Here is a 5120-nt window from a genome sequence, read left to right on the forward strand (position 1 = left end):
CATTTAATCTTAATTCATTCACTGAAAATGTATTATAAATATTTACATGTGAGAGAAAAACCTTTTGTGATAACATATAGATGAGATTGAACCTAAACACAAATGAACATCTGAACATGTTAAACAGATCAGTCCAAAGTAATTCCTCGATGAGATGCGAACTAGTTGAACTGACTTAATACATGCATTAAAAATACATTTGCTAAAAATTTTTATAGGCTTAGATCTCTGCCACAATTCTGCGCGCGAAAGATCATTTTTATTTATTTTTTTTATAAATCAGTCTTCAAGTTTTCAACTTTTACTACACTTCAGTATGTGATTCTTATTAAGTAGGGGTTTTAAGCGCACAAAAGTGCATTTTGCGCGATCTGAGTTTTGTTCAGATAATGTTCGTTTCGCAAAGACAAAAGTATTTCGAGTGCACGAAAATCAATTTTGCATTTAAAATAAGTTTTTGGATGTGTGCAGACCTTCTCTTTTGCGCGTGCAACGTTTCACTATCTTGCTCCTTTGATGCCCGCCCTCAGTGCTCTCTAAATGCCAACGGCACGCTTGCTCAACACAACCCAGCGTTACAATGTGCCATAATTCCAGCCAATCAGAGACGAGGATGCTAAATTCTGATTGGCTGCCTTGACAACCAATCACAACATTCCTTGCATTTACCTCGACAGCAGAAGAAGAAAAATACAGTGCATGCGTAATTGTTATGCAAGTTGATATTCTGATCATATTTTTTTCCAAGCACATTTTACCAATAATTATAACTACTATTAATCTAAATCAATTTTGCATTTAAAATACGTTTTTGGATGTGTGCAGACCTTCTCTTTTGCGCGTGCAACGTTTCACTATCTTGCTCCTTTGATGCCCGCCCTCAGTGCTCTCTAAATGCCAACGGCACGCTTGCTCAACACAACCCAGCGTTACAATGTGCCATAATTCCAGCCAATCAGAGACGAGGCTGCTAAATTCTTATTGGCTGCCTTGACAACCATTCACAACATTTCTTGCATTATCTCGACAGCAGAAGAGGAAAAATACAGTGCATGCATAATTATTATGCAAGTTGATATTCTGATTATATTTTTTTCCAAGCACATTTTACCAATTCCAAACAACATCAATCTTAATAACTACCGGTACTATTAATCTTGTATTTAATCATTTATAATCTATATATTATTGGAATCTCTTTTTTTTTGGCTAATTTTATCTGTAAAAGAAAATCTGCTTAGTAATTATGCACACCTGAATATAATACATTTTTCACTTCCAGCCTTCATGAATAATTATATATCAATTATAAATGATTAAATACAAGATTAATAGTAGTTATTAAGATTGATGTCGTTTGGAATTGGTCAAATGTGCTTGGAAAAAAATATAATCAGAATATCAACTTGCATAATAATTATGCATGCACTGTATTTTTCCGCTTCTGCTGTCGAGGTAATGCAAGAAATATTGTGAGTGGTTGTCAAGGCAGCCAATCAGAATTTATCAGCCTCCGTCTCTGATTGGCTGGAATTATGGCATATTGTAATGCTGTGTTGTGCTGAGCAAGCAGCTGTTGGCATTTAGAGAGCACTGAGGGCGGGCATCGGTTGGCAAGCTAGTGAAACGTTGCACTCGCAAAAGAGAAGGTCTGCACACATCCAAAAACTTATTTTAAATGCAAAATTGATTTTCGTGCGCTCGATATACTTTTTTCTTTGCGAGTCAAACATTTTCTCCACAAAACTCAGTTCGCGCGCGTACAAAACGCACTTTTGCGCGCTCAAAATATGATCTTTCGCGCGCAGAATTGTGGCAGAGATGTAATCCCATACTTTTGGGGCCACTAAACGCAATTCAGACACGAGCGACTTCTCAGCGTGTGAATGTGCGCTTGTTGACAGCGCGCGCGGGTGGAGGGCTGTCGCGCGCTGCGAGCTTCTTGTTCGCTATAATTGCGTCGCTGATGTTCCGTTTAGCGCCTCGGCGGGGGGCAATTACCGAACAAGCCGGGACAAGCTGGGTGGTGCAAGCGTGAATGCACTGGGGTTCCTGTGTGTAACAGACTGCGGATACAATGCATACAAACACACGTTCTTTAAGTCTGCTAATTAGTTGGTACAAGTCCAAAACAAATTGAATTAGGCTATTTATAGAGAGAAGTAGGGGAGACCGGTGCTAGTTTACGAAGTTGAACACTTTTTCTCCAGTGAATATTAGTGTAGGTTCATTTATGAAAGTTCATTTTTCTATAGCCACAAACCTTAAATATTTGGCTCCAAAAAAAAGCCATTATTGCAGAGAATACAGTTCATTTAAGATATTTAGACTTTTCACTTGTGTGAGGTAAATTGTAGTGGGAAACTGCCAGTGCATATCATATATTATGGGTTTTTATGCAAATTTTAAACATAATGATTGGTAAAATACGGAAAAACTAACATGTAACATACAAAATATCAAACCATTGTTTTGACAACAAATTATGATGACACTATAATGACATGTGACAACTTGCCCCAGTCTGACAATTCTTTGATGATCTACCTATCAAATGTAACCAGGGATTTTTTTGTGGTTATACTTGTGGTCCCAGTCTTCCCAACTAAAGCTTCATTGGTTTTATTGGTGCTCTGTTATTTTGGATATTTTGGAGTCTTGCAGCCTAACAGGGCCTGTACTGATTAACATAGATAGGCTCACAAGTCATCAACTTTTTCTCCTCTCTCTTTCTCCAGGTAATGATAATACCTTGAGTCTGGATGCACACTGGCCTCCAATGCCACTGCATTTACTTTGTCTGACTCTCCCGTCAGAATGTGTCTGTGTGACCAGTCCCTTAATCAGAAACACAGATGAGCTCAAGTTTCCACCTGGCTTACACACACACACACACACACACACACAGGAAGCATTTCCGGAATAACCTGCATGTTTGTACTTGATGCAGAATACTTAATGACACTTAAATATAATGACACTTTAAGAAAATATTCATTCATTCATGTGATGTGTATGGCAAGTCATTAGCAATCTCATTGACTTATTGTCTGTCACACTGTGAATTGTTTGTCTGGGTGGGAACTATGTGCCTTGTAAACACACAGCCTTTGATTAGCTGAACAAAGTGTGACAATCTTTACATGTATTTATTTACATAGCAGATGCTTCCAGCATAAAGAATACCACAACAAAAGTTATTGATCTTAAAGGGGTCATATGATGTTGCTAAAAAGAACATTATTCGTGTCCTCTTTTGGAAGACCAAACAAAGTAGTTTCGCTTTCACAACAAAACACACAGCGGGCTAGAGTGAGTGGCGGCCGGCGAGTAGAGTGAGCGGTGGCGGGCGGGCTAGAGAACGGCGCGGCCGGCGCATTCGACGAAGGAGCAGCCGGCGGGCTTGCGGCAACCACATGTGACGACCCCGGGCTGGACTCCGCTTCGTCCACGGTGAAAGGCGATCCGGCGATCCGGCGATCCACAGCGCGAAGTTGATGTATTTCGACCAGCACGGATCAGCTCGAGGCATAACGAAGCGGATATCGTCCTTTTTTGGAAGGCCAAACAAAGTAGTTTCGTTTTCACAACGCACCAAGAGCTTGTAACACTCCAAAGAGAAAGGACAAATTGAAATCGCATCATATGACCCCTTTAAAAACACTCTTAAAAATAAAGATTCCAAAAAGGGGTTTTAACACCAATGCCATTGAAGAACCATTTTGGGTTTCCCAAATATCCTTTCAGTGAACAATTCTTAAAAGAAGCATTTTTGAAGAACATAATATTCTGAAGAAGCTTTTCTACTCTAAAGAAGCTTTTGTGCAAATGAAAGGTTCCAGGGCTATTAAATGTTCTTCTAGGAGCCACAGATGCCAATAAAGAAGCTTTATTTTTAAGTCTAGCAAGATAGAAATGTGTCACAAAACACTCACAGAATTGTAAAAAAATATATATATATTGTATAGAGATATTGTATTTGCAACATTTACTCAAAATGACTTAAAACAACAAAGTTGACCTCATCAGAAACTCTAATAAAACAGGGCTAAATGACACCTACACAACACATCTATTTTAGACCGCGAAACGACCATAAATTTCACACACACACAAACTCTGGCTCAATTCCACATTAAGCAACAGTGATCCTCTGTTATGTTTGCTCCTGTCAAAGTCTTCCTACATCTTATCTGTCCTTTTCCCCCTTCTACCTTTCTCAAATGCATTCACCAGATTCTTCACCATGGCAACAAGCCCACCTAGACGGCACCTAGCAGTCTAGTCTGAGACACACATGTACACTGTTATGGGATTTCCAAAAAAAACATGCAATACACTGACATCTCTATCTAAAATGAGAGAGAGAGATCACTTGTAGACTATGTGCATAACTCATGTGGACAACTTCTATTTGTCACTTTGCAGCTTTTCAGCCCCAGTTCTCTTCATTATATTAAATTAACTGGCAAGGATATTTCTCTGAATATTTAAAAACAAAAAAGTTACACTTTATTTTAAGGTGTCGTTGTTACAGTGTAATTATACATTTATTACGTATTATTAATTAATTACATGTACTTACTATATGGTTTGGATTAGGGTTTGGTTTAGGGTTACTTGCATGTATTTATGCATAATTAATTGCTATTATATAGTAGTAAGTACATGTAACGTGTAACAAGGACACCTTAAAATAAAGTGTTACAAAAAAACTTGGGGTTTTTTTTCTTCTTTTTTTTTGAAGAAGAAGGCTATACTAGTTTGGAACAACATGAGGTTAGTAAATAATGGCAATGTAAATAAAAAATCTCACTTCACCATTAACCACCAGGAGTCCAGTTCATCCTCGGCCGAGAAAGCATGATATGGGCCACTCATGAAGAAATCTAATTAGCCTAGAAAAAATGCAGTTGTAGCCCTTAAAGGGGTCATATGATGCGATTAAAATTTTTCCTTTCTCTTTGAAGTGTTACAAGCTCTTGGTGCATAAAGAAGATCTGTAAAGTTGCAAAGACTAAAGTCTCAAATCCAAAGAGATATTCTTTATAAAAGTTAAGTCAACCACGCTTACCTAAAACGGCTCGTTCTAACACGCCCCCACATACCTACGTCACGAT

Source organism: Sinocyclocheilus rhinocerous, unplaced genomic scaffold (genome assembly GCF_001515625.1).
Source record: "Sinocyclocheilus rhinocerous isolate Xijiao unplaced genomic scaffold, SAMN03320098_v1.1 scaffold2500, whole genome shotgun sequence".
Taxonomy (NCBI): Eukaryota; Metazoa; Chordata; class Actinopteri; order Cypriniformes; family Cyprinidae; genus Sinocyclocheilus; species Sinocyclocheilus rhinocerous.